Source organism: Macrotis lagotis, chromosome 4 (assembly GCF_037893015.1).
Source record: "Macrotis lagotis isolate mMagLag1 chromosome 4, bilby.v1.9.chrom.fasta, whole genome shotgun sequence".
Classification (NCBI taxonomy): Eukaryota; Metazoa; Chordata; class Mammalia; order Peramelemorphia; family Peramelidae; genus Macrotis; species Macrotis lagotis.
The window spans coordinates 103,816,572-103,836,612 of NC_133661.1; the positions used below are offsets into that span (position 1 = coordinate 103,816,572).

At 35.9% G+C, this 20,041-nt stretch overlaps 1 long non-coding RNA gene across 1 annotated transcript in view; it reads left to right on the forward strand.

Moving 5' to 3' along the window:
* Nucleotides 1-20,041, forward strand: part of LOC141519980 (uncharacterized) — a 58,246-nt gene that overhangs the window by 13,842 nt on the left and 24,363 nt on the right. Inside the window, exon 2 of the long non-coding RNA XR_012477494.1 lies at nt 10,763-10,866. This is a non-coding gene — a long non-coding RNA (uncharacterized LOC141519980). The remainder of the gene's footprint in view (nt 1-10,762; nt 10,867-20,041) is intronic.

The window sequence follows — 20,041 nt, forward strand, 5'->3', positions numbered from 1 at the left end:
GACCAGGGTCACACAGCTAGTAAGAATCTCAGATTTGAGTTCATGAAAATGAATCTTCCTAACTGCAAGCCTGGTGATCTATTCCCTGAACCAACTAGCTGCTTCCTCATAGAATATGTAAAAGATTGAAGGAAACCTGAGAGGGCATCAAATTCAGCCTGAAGACTCACTCTGCAGCACCCCTAAAAATCTTTTCTTGTCTATACCCAGGTATTCACCAAATTCTCTTGCTTCCACCTCCAAAAGTTCTTTCAAATCTACTCTTTTCCATCTTTATTGCTCTTCTTGTTGCCCCACTTAGTTCAAACTCTTATTACTTCAGCTTATAAAGTCCTAATACATCTCCCTGCTTTCCTTCATTTCATCTTTGCATTTTGCCAGACTATTTTTCCTAATATTGAACTTATCATTTCCCAGATCCAAAACTTGCAGTGGTTCCCTAGGACTTACAAAATAAAGTCTGACTATGTAGTCTAACCCACCACAATAATCTTCATATTACACGTACTCCTGTCCTTACCTCTACCACTATCTACAGAAAAAAATATGGATTAATGGACTCCTCACTATTCACTAGACATACATAGCACATTTTCATCATCACACCTTAGTGTCTGTTGTGCCCACTTCTTGGTGTCATAGTCACATGATAACTTATACTGTTAGACCTTATACTTTTGATCTGGGAACATGAATACTGAGTTCCCTCAATTCATCTTGTTCTTAAACTATCAGATCTAGGTTCCCAGAGATAAAATACTATCATTTTGTTATGTTCAAATTATCTCAGGGCAATGGGAGTAATCAAAAGATTATTTGGAATGAAACACTCCCCCTACTCCCACTTTAGTGCTTGAACCCCAACCTATACATTTCTATTTATACAAATGTCATTCACAATAATGACACTTTTAGGTTTCAAGTATAGTCATTTATTAAGAAGGAAAAATAAACAAAAACATCAGACTTCTCACTTATTAAAGAAAATGAATAAATAATGAAATACATCACAATCCATGCATAAACTAGATCCTACTTTCTCACCAATGCACTCATTATACATTGGGGAGAGTAGACACACACACACACACACACACACACACAGACACGTTTGTACTTAACAGAGAAGCACAAAAAGTAGGAAACCATGCAGTGGGGTAGCTCACATCTTGAACTGAACTCTTTGAAATCACTATGACATTCCAGAACCATGCAAAATCACTTCTTTCCTAATTGCTTGTCTGCTAAACTTCAATACTCTTAATTTGGACAGGTTCTCTTCTTTTCTATATTTGAAATGAGGTAAAAATTTATAAGCACTATCAACTTACAATCACCCTTCAAATGGGTATGGAGAAACCCTTACCTCTTCATTTTGGATAATCATTCTCTTTATGATAGAGAATTCAATCTCATCATGTTGGCTATCTATGCACTTTACAGAACAGAGTACTGAGTCATTTGCCTTACCTGGATGTTAGGTAGTCCAGCTAATGCAGAATTTATAGCTGAGGTGGACTTTCTGAACAAAGAAGCACAAACTTAGATAATGCTTCAATCAACAAAACAGTGTGTCATCCAATTAAATCTGAGCAAAGAGACCGAAAAAGAAAATCTTACCCTTTTCTACATATTCTTTCCAAAACAGAAGGGAAAAAAAGGACAACAGATACTTCTGAGAGGTTCAACCTCACAGCCCCAAGAAATGGCTGAAGATCAATTATCTCTTGTCCAAAAATGTTGAGACTCTCTCCAGTCAATCAGGAATCCTGTAGCTAGAAGTCTTTTGCTATCTGATTATTCCTACTGCTGATCTCTTCAGTATGACAAAGTTGATTTTCTAAATCCTTCTGACTCTTCAGTTTTCACCTATCTCAGATTCTGTCTTATATATTATACTTCCAATACATTCCAGTAGCTCAAATCAGAACCTCTTATTACTCAGTGACTCATCTTCCAACAAATTTCCCCTATGAAATCAATACTTTTTTCATTAAAACCAGACTCCAAGCAATTCTACATTTCTTTTTTTTAGTTTTGTCTTATATGACTTAAAATAATTATATTCAAATGAGTTGCATAATGCCCTGCACTTCTAAATTACAACATGGTACACTATCTCATTTTTGGTTCTTTAACTGCTTCTTCATACTCATATTCTTATTTTAAATTAATAAATTTCTTTTTCCTCCCACCTTTAAGCCAACAAATTAATTATATACAAAAGATATCATTCTTTATCTTTCACAAGATTCCTCTTTAATTTTATTATTAATCCCACAGTCCATTTTCTGTACCAAATTGCTAAAATCTTAAGTAATATCTTCTTCTTTACACACACATATTTTGAGCATTAATATATTCCTCTATGAGAACAGCAATACTTGGTATCTTCTGCCAATCAAAATAACTTTTTCTTTACTCAAAAACAATTTTTCAGAATCTTTCAGAACTAAATAAAAATACCTTAAAGAGAATTAAGTATACATCAGACTGAGTCCCCAACTCCCTCGAACTCCATCTGCCAAAATTTATTCATATTTTATAGTCCCATTCAGAAATCACCTTCTCTGTGAAACTTGTCATATATATATATATATATATATATATATATATATGTATGTATGTATGTATGTATCTGTTAGAATGTTTATCAATTCTGTCTTATACTATAGTTGTTTTCATTTTACTTTTAATTTTTGGAATAAAACCAGAATTTCCATGACATAGTACATGATGTTTGTCATTTATTCTTTTTTGTTTGTTTGGTTGGTTTTTTTAGGTTTTTGCAAGGCAAATGAGGTTAAGTGGCTTGCCCAAGGCCACACAGCTAGGTAATTATTAAGTGTCTGAGACCAGATTTGAACCCAGGTACTCCTGACTTCAAGGCAGGTGCTTTATCCACTACGCCACCTAGCCGCCCCTGTTTGTCCTTTATTCTTAAAGGAGACCATGACATCAGGAAGGTGATGCCATGATAAGCACATGAACTGGATTTGAGGATGTGGGTGGGGGTAGAGTGGAAGGGGGTTGTGCTAAGTCACCGGCCTCACTTTCTCCTCCTGAGCCATCTGGGTCCAGATATGAAGTAGAATGACTAGAAATGGTCCTCAATGCCAGACAATCAGGATTAAGTGACTTGCCCAGGATCACAACAGTTAGTGTCAAGTGTCTGAGGAGTTCTATCTACTGTACCACCTAGAGAAACCAATAAAAAAAATGATTATACATGCAACTGCAAATCTACTATACATAACTTGCAATAGGTATTTTTTTTTTCTTTTGTTGACTGGCATTCTGTTCCTCAAACAAGAAATTGTATCTCCCAGTTCTGTGAATTTTTATTGGCTGTTTTCCATTACCTTTAATTCTCCCCCTCCTTTTCTCTATCTACTTTCTGAAAATAAAAAAAAGCTTTTTCTGGTCCCTCTTAATGCTAGTCCCTTTCCTCTGTGTTTATCTCTAGTTTGCCATAGATAGACAGATTGATATGATATATGATATGAGATATGATATGATATGATAGATATAGGTATTTAGATATAGATATAGTTATAGATCTATCTATTTATCTATATTGATTGTACATAATTGTTTCAAGCTCTCTCCCCAAACAAATTGGAAGTTTATTGAGGTCAGAAACCATTTTTGTTCTTTCTTTTTATTCTCTTAGCACTTACCAAAGTGACTAGCATTTTAAAAAAAGCAATTAATAAATGGTCCTCAAAAGATGAAGTTAATGTTTGCTTTATTTTTGATTATCCAGTCACATATAGTGGGTGATTAATAATTATTTGCATTGGATTAGCTTCCTGTTCAATTAAGACGTCAAGTAAAATGAAAAACACTTTTATTTTTGTATCCATTTGTATTTTAGGCAATGCGTTTTAGGAATGACATTGCCTAATTGAAATGCATCCAGTTAAAAGCAACTCTTCTGGTTAAGGATTTCAAGATGAATTCAAAGATTCCCAAGTAGAACCCATTAAAGGAACAGGTGTTCCATTAAAGGAAGGAAGAAAGGAAGAAGAGAGGGAAGGAAGGAAGGAAGGAAGGAAGGAAGGAAGGAAGGAAGGAAGGAAGGAAGGAAGGAAGGAAGGAAGGAAGGAAGGAAGGAAGGAAGGAAGGAAGGAAGGAAGGAAGGAAGGAAAAAGGAAAAGGTACAAGGGGAAACAAAATGGATTGGATTACTAGGAACTTAAATGCTTACAGCATTTCCTCAGTTTAGAAGTACTAGAAAACATTTATTGGTCGATAGCTTTGCCTTGGAGAAGGGACCAGGGAAGATACAGGTCCTGTATATGTTCAAAGGGATAGGGACTGAACCTGTGATTTCTCTAGATAGGAACTCTCTCCACCAAGATAAGTCAGCCCAAGCTTCGTATATTAATCATCTGAATTGCTGCCCGGGACCCAGAGAACTTAAGTAACTTGTCCAAGGTCACACAGCCACTATGAGTCAGAAATGGAATTTAAACCCAGAAGGCCAGCTCTCTACTCACTATATACCACACTGTTTCTCACATGGTCAAAAACCTATCTTAAAATATGACAATGACAAAATATATGGAACTATGTTATAAGGAACCAGCAGCCCTTTGAGGGAATGGGACCCTAATCTTAGGACTTCTAATTCCCCATATTGCCTTCTCTTCTTATAACAAAAAGCTGTTTGGGGAGGAACAACAAAAATAATAGCATACTGATTCTGCTAGTAGGGAAAAAAGGTAGAGAACCATAGTATCCAATAAAAGGGTTGAATACTAAGTGTTATAGGATCTTGAAAGAGAATATAGTCAAAGGAGACTTCATAGAGGAGTGAGAAAATGAGCTGCAAATTCACACAAAGAAAAACTGCAGTAATCCAGATAGAACATTGTGCCCACAATGCCACTCTTCATTGGAGAAACTAGCCATGTATACAGAATTAACTCAGACTGCTCTAATAATACAATTTCTAGGGACTAATGCTTCTAGAGGCTATGTAATCATATTACTTGCAATGAATCCTTAAGACAGAGTCTGTTTTTTTCCAACAATATAAGGCAGGTATAGGTTTACAATTGACCAGAAGGCAAAACAAAATGTTTGTTTTTGTTTTTGTTTTTGTTTTCCCTAGGAGAAGGAAGGCAGTGGGAAGGAGCTGAAGATGAAGAGAACTGCTAAGATATTAGGATCATAGTCCCTTATAGGGTTCATGACTCCTCCCCAGAGAATTCCCTATATTTCTTCACTACCCCATTTTAGGATGAATTTGGATTATAGTTTTTTTTTTTCCTTTTCTTGCTAATCAACATCCTTTGATGCTGCTCAGTAGGTTTCTATAACCTTGGAGTGAATTAATATTTCTAGTATTTTTTCTAATAAGCATTTTTATGTTTGTTTTTTTTAAATGGGACTCTGCAGTCACACTTTTCCAATAAGCTTTTAGAGTCAAACAAGGAAGTCAACTGCCTCCTCACTCAGCCCCTAATCCTGCTGAGCAATGATTCACTGGGGCCTAAGCAGTCTACCAGTGAGACATTTACACTGATTGAATCTCTTTACAGGTAAATAAATTGGCCAATTTCAGCACTTGACATGCTGGCTATGCGCCTCCAGGCAAGGCCAGTGATTAGCCAGACTGCCACGGCAGCCTAATGAGAGTCAGCAAAAGCTATACCGGGCACCGTGGGTTCCAGAGATGGAGAGGTCAGCTGCTGACCATTGAGAGAGGGAAGGAGAGAGAGCAGACATGGTCACCTGTAGCATTTGTGGGACTTGGTTGATTAATGGCAGCCCATCAGTACCACCATATTTTATAAAAAAAAAAGTCTGAGATGGAGGCATGTGAAAATAAAAAATGAATCCTTCTTGACTCCCCTAATATGTGTTGAGTTTTCTCACCTAGCATATTTCACTTGTGGGAAACTTTATTGTTTCAATGACCAGAGAAGGAGCAGGCTAATGAAGTCAATGGCTCCTAGGGCCATGGCAAGTTTTTCATTTACCTTGAATCTTTGAGACTCCTCTAGTCATGAATAGATGTTTGTTCCTCTTTGGAAGCAAGGTTTTGAAACTGAGAGGGTTTGAAGCAGGAAGTAAAGGAAAACCAACCATAAAGACACTGAAGCTCAGAACTTCAATTGGAAGAAATTTTAGGTACCATCTTTTCCAATTCAGACCCAAATAACCCAGGCAGCTGCTGTTTTTACCTTTTGCTTAAAGACTCCACTGAAGGGAAATCCACCACCTCCTATAGCAGAGCACTGAGTGGAAGCAGCTCTAATTAATAGAAACTTTTCTCAACATCAACTTCTTTGCGATATCCATTATTGCTCCTAGTTTTGACCTCCAGGAACAAATATGACATGTTATCCCTCTTCTGTATGATAATCCTTTAAATATTCAGAACCAGTTATTAAATCTCCAAGTTTTCCCTTCTCCAGGCTAAAACTCCCTCATTCGGTCAGCTAATCCTCACATGGCAGGAATCTTAGAAAGCATCTCATTTAATCATTTTACCTTAGAGATGAGAAAACTGAGGCATGGACTTGTATAGACTTGTTTGTTCACATTGCTTACTTTGTACACACACACACACACACAAATTGCTTATAGACTGCTTCATTTTTATGTTTATAAATTCAGTACCTAGAATAGTTCACAACACATAATAGGCACTGAATAAATTCTCGTTGGAAATAATAACAATAGCCAACATTTATTTAGCACATACTGGACTAAGTACTTTACAAATAATTTTCTCATTTGATTCTCACAACAACCATGACAAGTAGGGATTATTGTTAACCCCATTTTACAGATGAAGAAACTGAGACTGACAGAGGTTAAATGGCTTGCCCCCAGGTTACAAAGTTAGTAAAAATATGAGGGCAGATTTAAACCCAGATCTTCCTGACTCTAGGCTTGGTGCTTGATTGATTAATTGAATAAAGTCACACACAAAGATAATGATAAAACCTCTATGTTTAGAACCTAGCCATGTCTAGAACCCAGATCTGTTGACATCCATCCTGTTGTTCTTTCCATGCTAACACCCTACTTCCACAAAGATCCTAATCAGTCCTTGAGAAGGAGGGAGGAAAAAAGGGAAAAAGAAAATTAGACAACAATTCAAACAATACAAAAAACATACACCTATCACCTCAAGGATAGTCAGGTTTGTCTAATAGCAAATATTCAGTTTCTTCTCCCTTTTAGTTTTACCTTTTGTATAGTTATGATTAAACCAGGCAATGAGACCAATATTGCCCCAAGCCAGTGAAGGATGTGTGATTCTCCTAATCTATCTCTGCCGGGGAGGTCATGCTCACAATTTCTTCCAGGACATATCTAATTCCCACTTCACCTCTATTCTCTGAAACCAGATTAAAGGTATGTTTACAATGTGGGTGGTCTCTAGTATCTCATTTCAGGGCAACAGAGCCAAAGAATGATCCTAGCTGTTGAATCTTCTGTACCATAAAATTTTGAATTAATTTGAAGAACAGGGATTAGTAGTGGGAACATGAAGTAATTATATTTAAAAAGGCTACCTATTACTACTTGATGTTAAAGGGGATGACTTTAATGAGAAAAATAGAGCTTTTTTGGGATAAATCCCAAGTTTACCCTTTCTCTATCCTCCATGATTTTGATTAGTTTCAAGCACTCCTACTGTCCAAGATTGAAGAACACTAAGTATTTTTCTTTTAAAATCTGGTTTTTAGTTTTTCCTTACCTAAATCTTTCTCTAAGTCTTGTGCTCATTTGACTGCCTTTAAGTCACTTTACTGGGGTGGGTGCATTGTCAGAATACTTGTATTCAGGTTCTATCTCCAGTACTTACATCTCTTGGAACATTTTCCCACACCTTTAAAATGAGAGAGGTTGGACTGAATCCAATCCCTAAAAACTCCCAGTACTTTCAGCTGACCTACTAATTATAACCTAAGGAACCCTTGAACTCTTTACATCTGCCTTCCATTACACCCTTAGAAGTTTTCAATCTTTCCATTGCTTAGTTGAATATTAGTCTATGTATTTTTTCCCTGGTTTGAGTGTTTCTTGAGAGCAGGGGCTGTCCTACTCTATTTTCATCTACAGCATTTATCATGGTGTTTGGCACATAGTGCTTAATAAATGACTTTTTATTTATTCATTTCATTCTTTATTTCCAGCACGTAAACTCTGTGGTCCTAGAAAAGTCATCATCCAGCCACCTAAGAGGTGTGAGCAAACATGGCTCAGGAATTACACCATTCTCCATATATCAGAGACTCTAGATGTTCAGTTCACTCCCACCTCCCTGTCATCAAGCAAAATCATAGCTAAATAATCCCCAGGCTTTTAATCCTTAAAGGTACTCATAAGGTAGAGTCTAGGCTCATTTCTCCTAATGAGAGAATTATTAAAAATTCTTTATTAAAATTCTTTGGATAAAAGTCCCCTAAGAACCCACTGATTCATTCTTCCCTGAATGGTGTATATCCATCCTTTGATGGATTTTTTATGTCACCAATATGAACATTTCCATGAGTCACACCCACCACAACTCATTCTTGCCTGTGACCTGTACAAACCCTCTTGTAGATCCACTCAGGGGAATTCATTTACTTTTTTAGGACCTCACTCTTAATTACTTGACATTGAAAAAACACCATTGGAGCAAGCAAGCTGTTTATCCCTGGGCTTAGCTAAGTGACCAATCCATTTTCCTTTTATCCACCTTTTTAAATAATAATAGCCATGATGCCACTATTATTGCTAAAAGATTTGGAGAAAAGTAGTGGAGCAGAGATTAAATGAAGAAACAAAATACACTCCCAAGGAGCAATAAAAGGCAAGTATGGCTTTGGGGTTACAGGATACCAACTAAGGAGAATATCTTTTCACATTGGGACAAATGACCCCATTTTAGGACCCCCATGCTGTCAAACCTAGCTGGCAGGTAACATTTGCTCTGTAGAATCAATTCATTGCCTAAAACACTGATTGTTCTTGAATGTTCAATTAATCTGTTACTGGTACTACATGCCGATAGAGAGAATGGGGTAACTTCCCTGTATTCTGCTACATTTAAGAAATCTTTATTTAATTTGATTTTCACTGCCCTCAGTTCGTGGCATTGAGCTTGAACACATCTTATTATTTATCTGGGTAAATAAAAGTAAAGGATGGTCACTCCCAAGGGTTCTGGTTCAATGATTAAGATGCCTTAATTGTTTAATCACATTACATGAACACTTGTAGCATCAGTTTTTTGAAGCTTAAAATAACTTCCTCAAAAAAGAATTCTCAGCTGGATAGGCAGAACCAAAATAATTCAGATCAATTGACTCTCTCCTCCTATTCTCCTACACACTACACCCCCCTTCCCTCCTCTGTCTCTGTCTCTGTTTCTGTCTCTCTGTCTTTGGGTGCAGTGGAAACCTCTGAACTTAGAATCAGGAAAGACCTTGGATTCAAGTCCCTCTCTCCCTTGGTACTAAAAGTCTATGTTTTCTAATTTTTAAAAATAATAATAATAAAAGGGAAGCAAATAGATCTTCATTATTTACCTCACAGGTTTGCTGTGAATCAAATGATATAAGGTGTGTGGAATGCTATATACAAATCAGTTATTCTCATTTTGACTTCTATAATCTCCTTCTTTTGATGAAGTTTGGTTCCCAACACTGGTCAGGATATTATGGTTATGCCAAGATGTATAAAGTTTAGTCCCTAACTTCCAGAAGCTTATAGTCTAATTGGGGAAGCAATACACACATATACACATGTGATTCAAGAAAATAATTTTTGAAAATCTCGCAAGGCAAAATGGAATTAAATGCAAATGAGTGAGAGAGATAACTTCTCTATATGTACATGTATGTAACTCAGAATACTAAGTCCATACCATCTTAGAACTGATTTTAGGGTATCTTCATTCCAGAAAATCAAAAAATGAAGTTTGTGTATTATTCTTGTCTAAGTTTCCTCAAATGTACGCAAAAGGGGTCCCTGTGTAAGTATTCAATAAGTCAAGTCATTTTGGAAAAGACAACCTTTATTTTATGACAAAAAATATAAAAGAGATAAAGATTCATAGATATTCATAAACAGACATAACAGATAAAGTTCTCAAAAAGTCCCTTCAGATCCCCTTGCTCCAGAATGGAATAAAACTTGACTTTGTTTTCAAGACAAAACCCTTTGACATTCTACCTTTCCACTGAGTATTCTAATAAAATACTTCCTACCTAGTCCTTAGAAAAATTGTAGCTCCACCCAAGGGTTTAGACTCTCACCTCGAAAATGAACAGTGTTTGTTGAAAAAACAATCTGGTTCCCACATGACCACCAAGCAACTCATTGAATTTGTTGTCTATGTAGGACATTGTGTAGAAATTATAGACATAATTGTTTTCCTCTTCCAAAGAACATATATTGCAAGAAAATCTTTTCTCCAGAAGAACTTATCTGATGACTTGGGACAATCTACTAAATCGATGCTATCCAGGAAATCTCCATTCTCTGATTAAAAGATCACATTCCCAGATCACACTACTTAGGGAATTTAAAATTCTCCTTCTCCATGAAGGAATTTTGGATTCATAAACTTTGTACATGAACCATCATCTCAGACTTAGTGGGCATACACATGTCTGCCTCAACCATGTGTTTCTACAGGAATTCTATCAGTGTTCCAGATACTACTATCAATCTGTCTTGCTGGAAGAATCCACTCTCAGACAATGTGCTAGCTCATCTTTCTCTAATATATGCTTCTGCTCCTCAGAGGAAACCCCACATGGATACAAGTTCATCCCCACCACCACCACTACCAGAAGATAACCATGTTTCAAGGACAGAGAAGAAGAAAGAGGGATTTGAAGGGAGCAAGTAAGTGCAATCTGGTGTTTTCTCACTTTCATAGACCACAAGGGAAGAAGAAAAAGGGGGAACTCTTCCCTAAAGCTGTCTTCCTGAGTCCCTGTCTACCAGTCATCATACAATACCTGCACCCACTTATTAAGGCATCATAGGGAAGTTGGAAACTCCATGGGGAGATGCCCCTTAAGTGTCTTCAATCAAAGACTCAAAATCTGTTTGGGGTTAATAATAAACTGTGCTGTTCAAACTGTGTGATCAACACAAAGAAGAAAGAGAATTTCATGGGCTCAATAATTAGGAAAGGCTATATGGAGAAAGAGGTTATTGATCAAAAAATAAGAGGATTCATATAAAAAGATATTTAGCCTATCCTAAGATTTCATTGTCCAGTCCTCTGGAAGCAAATGACCCATGTCATAAAAAAGAGCCCAGAAATTCAACTTTGCTGTATTGAGAATTGCAGATAAATTCAGCTACATCAAAAAAAAACTTGTCAGTGGTGTAGAAAGAAAAGGGATATCAGAAGGGGGAAATATTGAAAGAAAAAGAATAGAGAAAAGGGTAGTGGGGAGAGAAAATATTTCTGAGCCACTTCTACCCAGCTTGCCTCAGAACAAAGTCAAAGAACTTAGAAAAGAATATTAACTAATAAAATTCTCTAGGGATATGTGATTGCCTGCCTGGGCATTCTTCTGGTCACTCTGACCTCACCCAGCAAAAAATAACTGAAATGTGAGGGTTGATCCTGGACGTCTACCAGTTTTGAGGAGCTATGGGATAATCCTGAAGCATATCAAGGAGGGTAGGGGAGAAGAAAAACTGAATAGGGTGATATGAAACATTTTCTAGGCCTGGCTTTGTTCATGCCCTCTCTACCTATCTAAATCTTTCCATTCTTCAAGGCTAATTTGCTTTCTCTGAGAATTTCTCTGGTTGCCTTATAGGTCACATTCAACATTCCTTTCTCTGAGCTCCTTCAGAACTTATATTCTGATATAAATAAATAAAGCTCTTAATTTTCCCCTGACTGTCTGATCTTCCCAGATAGCATAAAGACTCTTCAAAGACATGATCATGTCTTATACACCTCTTCTACCATAGTGCTTGTACAGTGCATCATAGACAATCAACAAAGACTTTAAATGAATGGCTTTCAGTGGTATCAGTTTGCATGAGGATTTAGCCAGTGTTGTCAAATTCAAATAAAAATGAATCCCTGATCCCAGATCTCAAACTGCATTATAAAACAGAAATCAACAAAACAATATGGTCCTGACTAAAAAATTAGAGTGATGATGGAATAGATTAGGTACAACAAACACAGTAGTAAATGATCAAAGGTATTCAGTGTTTGATAAACTCAAAGATCCAAGCCTTGGGAATGATCATTCACTATCTGGCAAAAAAAAATTTGCTGGGGAAAACTGGAAGGCAGGTTGACAGAAACTAGGTAGAGATTAACATCTCACACAGTATCTCAAGATAAAGTCAAAATGAGTACATGATTAAAGCATAGAAGGTATATCATAATCAAGTTAGGTGAGCATGGAATACTTTACCTGTCAGGTCTATGGATAAGGGGAAAATTAATGACCAAATAAGTGAGAAATTATGAGATATAAAATTAATAATTTTCATTATATTATATTAAAAAGAGTTGGCAAAAAACATAACCAATGCTGTCAAGATTAGGAGAGCAGAAAACTGGATGGGGATAAAATTTTACAAGTCTCTCTGTTAAAGGCCTCATTTCTCAAATATAAAGAGAACTAAGTCAAATCTATAAGAATATGAGTCATTTGCAATTGCTAAATGGTCAAAGGATATGAACAGGCAGTTTTCAAACAAAGTAATTAAAACTATCTACAGTAATGTGAAAAAAATGCTTTAAATCACTACTGATTAGAGAAATTCAAATTAAAGGAAGTCTGAGTTGCCACCAAACATCTAACAGATCAATTTAATATGAGAGCAAAGGAAAATGACAAATGTTAGAGGGGATGTGGAAAAATTGGGCCACTAATTCACAGTTGGTAGAATTTTGAACTAAGCCAGCCATTCTTTTTGGTTTGTTTTGTTGTTTATTTATTTTCATCCATATGTACATGTATATTTTTAAGTTACAAAATTTCCTTCCACCCTCACTTCCTACCCCACTTCCCCTCAGTGGTGAACAGTCAGGTTAGCATTGTATATACATATTTTTGATGAACATGTTTACAGATTAGTTATTTTCGGTACAAGGAATTAAGACTAAGGGAAAGACATACATAAGAGATAATTTTTATAAAGAGTTTATCAGATTCTGAAGGGTTGGGGCTTTTTTGTCTGTGTTTTGGTTTTGTTGGCCGTCCTCTGGATAGGGATAACATTGTCCATAGCTGATCTAATACAGTTGTCCTTGCTCTCTGAACTGCGGAGAGGAGCTGCTTCCATCAAGGTTGTTCATCTCACAAGATTGTTGTTGATATGTGCATTGTTCACTTGGTTCTACTTCCTTTGCTCAGCATCAGATCCCATAAGTCATTCTATGCTTCTGTAGAGACCAACCATTTATGGTTTCTTATAGAACAATAATATTCCATACAATAATAAACCACAACTTGTTTAGCTATTCCCCAATAAAGGGGTCATCCCCTCAATTTCCAATTTTTTGTCACTACAAAAAGAGCTGCTATGAATATCCTTCTGGATATAGACTTATGAGTCAAAAGGTATGAACAGTTTTATTGCTCTTTTGCCATATTTTTTTTTCCAGAAAGGGTGGATCCATTCACAACTCCTCCACCAGCAATGCATCAATGTCCCAATCCTCCCACAACCTCTCCAAAACTGATCATTTTCCCTTTTTCTCATTTTGACCAGTCTGTTAGGTATGAGGTAATGCCTCATTGTTGTTTTAATTTGCATTTCTCTAATCAATAATTATTTGGAGCATTTTTTCATATGAGTATATATGGTTTTATTTTCTTCATTTGAAAACTGTCTATTCATATCCTTTTATCATTTATCAATTGGGGAATGACTTGTGAGTGTATAAATTTGGTACAATCTCTATATATTTGAGAAATGAGACCTTTATCAGAACTCCTGGTTGTGAAGATTGTTTCTCAGCTTTATGCTTTCCTTCTAATTTTGACAGCATTAATTTTATTAGTGCGAAACCTTTTTAATTTAATATAGTCAAAATCATTCATTTTGAAGTTTAGAATGTGCTTTAATCCTTGTTTGGTCATAAATTTATCCCCTTACCATAAATCTGATATATAGAGTATTTCTTCGTCTATTAATTTATCTATGTGTCACTCTTTATGTCTAAATCCTGTACCCATTTTGACCTTATTTTAGTATAGTGTGTGAGATGTGGATCTATGCTTAGTTTTTGCCATACTATTTTCCATTTTTCCCAACAATTTTTGTCAAATAGTGAGTTCTTATCCCAGAAGCTGATGTCTTTGGGTTTGTCAAATAGCAGATTGCTGTAGTCATTTACTGTGGTTTCTTTTGAACCTATCCTAGTCCACTGACCCATTACTCTATTTCTTAACCAGTACCAGGTAATTTTAATGACTGCCACTTTATAGTATAGTTTTAGATCTGGTAGAGCAAGGCCACCTTCCTTTACATTTTTTTTTCCAATTCCCTTGCTATTCTTGCCTTTTTGTTGCTCCAGATGAATTTTACCATTTTCATTAGCTCGGTAAAATAGTTATTTAGTAGTTTGATTGGTAAGGCACTAAATAAGTAATTTAATTTGGGTAGAATTGTCATGTTATTATATTAGCTTGACCTAACCATGAGCATTTGATATTTTTCCAATTATTTAGATATGACTTTATTTGGGTAAGAAATGCTTTATAGTTGTGTTCTATAAGAAACCCAGTTTCTGGGTTTGTCTTTGGAGGTAGATGCCCAAGTATTTAATGTTGTCTATAGTTATTTTAAATGGAATTTCTCTTTCTATCTCTTGATCTTGAGCTTTGTGTTCATATATAGAAATGTTGATGATTTATGTGAGTTTAATTTATATCCTCCTATATTTCTGAATTTGTTAATTGTTTCAAGGAGTTTTTAAGATGATTTTCTCAGGTTCTCTAAGTATGCCATCATATTATCTGCAATGATGTGAAAGCTTTGCTTCTCATTGCCAATTCTGATTCCTTCAATTTCTTTTACTTCTCTTATTGCTACAGCTAGCATTTCTAATACTATGGCAATAATGGGTATCCTTGTTTCACCCCTGATTTTATTGGAAATACTCCATGTTTATTCTCATTACATATATTATTTGTTGATGGTGATCTAACCATTCTGAGGAACAATTCAGAACTATACCCAAAGAGCTATAAACCTATACATCCTTGACCCAGGAAATATCACCACAAGGCCTGTATTTCAAAGAAGAGATCAAATAAAAAGAAATGGACCTATATATACAAAAATATTGATAGCAACTCTTTGGTGATGGGAAAGAACTGAAAACTGAAGGGATATCCATCAGTTAGGAAATGTCTAAACAAGCTGTGGAATATGATTGTGCTGAAATATCATTGTGGTACAACAAGTGACAAGGGAAAGCATGGATTCAGAAAAACAAAGAATACCTATATGAACTAATACAAAATGAAGTGATCAGAACCAGGAAATCATTGCACAAAGTAAGAGCAATACTTCAATGATGATTAACTGTGAATGACTTAGCCATCCTGATTAATACAGTGATCTAATGTAATCCCAAAACACTATTATTAAAAAATGTTATTCCTCTTGAAAAAAAGATCTAGTGGAATCTGAATGTAGTTTGAAGCTTAATCTTCTCAATTTATTTTTCTTTGGGGATATTTGAGGTTGTTTGGGGTTTTTTGCAACATGACTAAACAAAATGTATTTTGATGATTTTACATGTATAATCAATATTACATTTTTTTGCCTTTACAATGTGTAAGAGAGTGATGAGAGGGAGGAAGAGAATTCATTACTAAAATTTTTCTAATAAAATTTTTAAAATAAATTTTGAAAATGTTAATATAATTTAAAAAAAGAAATGGATTCCATACCAGTCAGATACTGATTTAGAAAACTACAAACTAACATTATCTATGCTATATTGTAATTTTTTTTTAAAAACGTTTCCCATCACCAGTAAATACAGCCCATGAGTTTGATATCTGTTCTAAGGGACTCCTCAAATCTACTTTTGTTGGAGCTCCTGGCCAGAAGCATAATTCAGCTATTTGAAGAACAAATGGGGCATCCCCTTTAAGTAAAGATGGATTTGGAGAGCAAAGAGCAAGGAAGGGATCTTGCTTGACTTTCTGATTCTGGATGGACACAAAATTTAGCAGAGAATTCTATGAGGATAAGGAGGGAAATTTCAATGTGCCATATCTAATTGTTATCATATATATGTATATATGTCACATCCTATTACATATATATATGTAATAGGATGTGACACACACACACACACACACACACACACACACACACACATATATATATATATATATATATATATATATATATATATATATATACATACCCCACGAGTATAGCTGTCCTTTCATTTCCTATAGCAATTTCATAATTACCACCATTGATCCCACTTAACCAATACTCATGTAACACTGCAAAGTTTTTGAGAATATCTGACATGGTAGCAAATTGAAGTAATTAGCTAATCACACAAAACTTTGACTTTCTCAAGGACCATTACCGCTATATTAACCAGCAAAATAGTAATGCGCTGAAGGAAGAATGACAGTGCATTACCAACTGGTACTTTCTACTCTGCTCTATATCAAGTAAAAGCTGGATTAGACAAGAGAGACAGTTTAAATGATAATATCTGTTAGAAGGTTTTTGTCATAATTTGAGCAGGTGGTATTGAGAATCAGTGAAGAAGCAAGAAATACTGAAGAAATAATGTATTCACCTTGCTAACTAGGTATGAGAGTTAAGAGTTGAAGAAACATCAAAGATAAGAACACATTTTCAAATATAGAGGACAGGTAATACAACCTAAAGAAAGAGATAAGTCCTAAGGAAAAGCATACTAAAGGAATGGAGGGAACAGAAGAGCAAAGTTAACAAAGCTGTATTTTGGACATGGGTTCTGCTGTTGTGGACTTAAATACCATTTGTATGCTGATGGCTCTCAAATCTGCCTTTTCTGATCCCAGTCTCTCTAATGACTTCCAATCTCACATCCCCAGTTGCTTTTTTAGACACTTTAAGCTGGATGCTTAATAGACATCTTAATCTCACTATGTCTAAAACAGGACTCATAATCACTTTACCTAAGCTCTTCCCCACTCCTACTTTCCCTATTACAGTAAAAGGTATCATCTGGACACCTCACTATCTCTCACTGCCCTTATCTGTTGTCAAACCAATAGACTTGAACTTTGCATCATCTGGAACATGCTCTTTTCCTTTCTCATCTACTGGATAGACCACATGCTTGGACAACTGCAGTAACCTGTTGGTAGTTCTGGGGGCCTCAGAGCTTTTTGTCTCACTCTCTTCCATCCTCCAGTGACCAAAGTGATTTTCCAAAAGTACGGGGTGGATCACGAATGTCATCCCCATATTCAATAAACTCCACTGGTTCTCTGTTATCTCCATATTGAAATGCAAAATACTTTATGTGGTATTCAAAGTCCTTAAGAAGCTTGTCCCCTCCTACAATTTCAGTCTTCATATACCTTACTCCTAGACATTTACTTTTTGATCCAATGACACTGACTTCCTGGTTGTTCCACAAACAAAATACTTCATCTCTCAGCTTCGGGCATTTGTTCTGGCTGCACACAATTCCTAGAACACTCCCCTGGCTTCTTTAAGTCCTAATTAAAATCTCACCTTCAACAAGAAGCCTGCCTAGATCCCTCATGGTCCCAATGCCTTCCCTCTGTTAATTCTTTCCTATTTATCATTCATATGACTTTCATCATATATAGCTGTTGGAAAGTTGTCTCCTCCAGTTGACTGTAAACTCCTTGAGAGTGGGGACTGGCTTTACCTCCTCTTTATCACCAGCAGTTTGCACAGTTCCTGTCCAAGATAGACACTTAAAAATGTTGATTGACTAATAGATTTGACAAGAAATGAAAGTATTATAGGCAGTTCAAGGTTTGTATATGAAGTTCCAGAAAGTTGTCAGTTAGAATTTTTTTTTTTGAATTTGGAAATTATCTGTGTAATGGTGAGAACTGAAACTGTGGGAGGTAATGAGAAGTCTGAAGCAAAGAGGGTTAGGAAGAAAGTCAATCCAAAGTGACTCAACAAATTGGAATGATGAGCTGGATATAAGAAGGCACAATTTAAATAGCAATAAATAAATGTAAAATTCTACACTTAGGTTCAAAAAAATCATTGTTTAAGTGATTCATCTAAGTGCTACATTAACAAGCCAGAGAGCATCCAGATGAGGGAAAACAAAATGATGATGGACTTTGTTACCATGTCAGGGTAGGGATTTATTGAAGAAATTATCAATGTCTAGACTGCAGAAGAGGAGACTTATCAAGAACATAATGTCTTCTCCATTTAGATAATTCCCGGATCTGTATGTTTAGCCTGAGGCTCTCCCCTGAACTCCAATTCTGTTTCACCAACTGCCTATTAGTCAACTGAGTATCCTGTGGATATCTTAAACTTAGCAGGTCCAAAATAAAACTAATTATCTTTTCCATGCCCCAAAACCTTTTTTCTTCCAAGCTTCTCAATTTCATTTGAGAGCAACACTATTTTCCCTCTGACCTAGGTTATCAACCTGGGTCATAGTCCTCATCTTCCATCATTCTATATTTCCAAATAGTTGCCAAGTCTGGTTAATTTTATGTCCACAATATATTTGACATATATTCCCTTCAATTCACTTCATGGCCACTATTCCCATTCAGTCTATTAGCATCACTCACTTGGACTACTGCAATAGCCAATTCATCTCCTTGATTCAAGTCTCTCTCCCCTCTAATTCATCTTTCACATGTATACAAAATCAATATCCCTAAAACATAGATCTGGATTGTCACTTCCCTGAGCAATAAGTTCCAATGGCCCTTTATTACCTTTACAAGCTCCTCCATTTGGCTTTTTAAACTCTTCACAACCTGGTTCCAACCAACCTTTTCAACCTTAGATATTATTCTTCTTTATATACTCTTTTACTCAGCCATGTTAACCTTTTGCTGTCCTCATTCATGTCACTCCCTTTTCCATGTTTGTGCCTTTTATACTGGCTAGCCACCATTCCTGGAATATACAGAATCTCACATTTTCTAACTCCCTTCATTGTCCTGTTCAAAAGTCACCTGCTGACACTTCCAGGGCAGAGCCAAGATGGCGGCATGAAGCTAACATGCACCCAGAGCTTTTCCCTTATCAAAGATAAATGTAGTCTTTACTGTGATATTCAAATTACAGATCCCACCAAGAAAAAGAGAAAATTCAAAGCAGTTTTCAATTGTAGACATTTTTGAGGATCTTCAGTGAAGGTCTGTCTCTGGGGGGAAAGGGGAAGTTGGGAGACCAGGAAAGCTAGTAGGAGGCTTTTAACCACTGTGCAATCCAGGTCCTGACGGCTTAACTACAGCAGAGATCCAAGCAGCTAGATAGCAAGCCAGCAGGGAGTACCCCAACCCCAAACACAGGGGGAAAAAGACTGAGTTAGGAACAATCCAATGGTAAGTGAGAAAAAAACCTCTGCAAAACCTCTGCAAAATCTCTGCAGAACCCCTGCAACTCCCTATACCCCAGGAATAGAGCTAAAAATCCAAAGATAAGCAAAAAAAAAAAGCTAAAAGAGAGCTCACTATAGAAAATTACTTTACAAAGATGACAGCAATGCCATGTCTGAAGAATGCAGCAGTGAAAAATTACTCACAGAGAAAGTATCAAAACAGTCTATGAAATGGATTCAAATACAAATGTTCATCAAAGAGCTTAAAAAAGAATTTAAAAACTAAAGAAGAGAGGAAGAAGATAAATGGAAAAAAGAAATGAAATTCATGCAGGAAAATTATGAAAAATTGAACAAAAAAATCAATTCCATTAAAAGTAAAAATAAGCAACTAGAAAGGGAAGCACAAAAGCTATTTGAAGAAAAAAAACCCTAAAAATTATAATTGAACAAATAGAAAGCAATGAAGCTACAAGACTACAAGATTCCATCAAACAA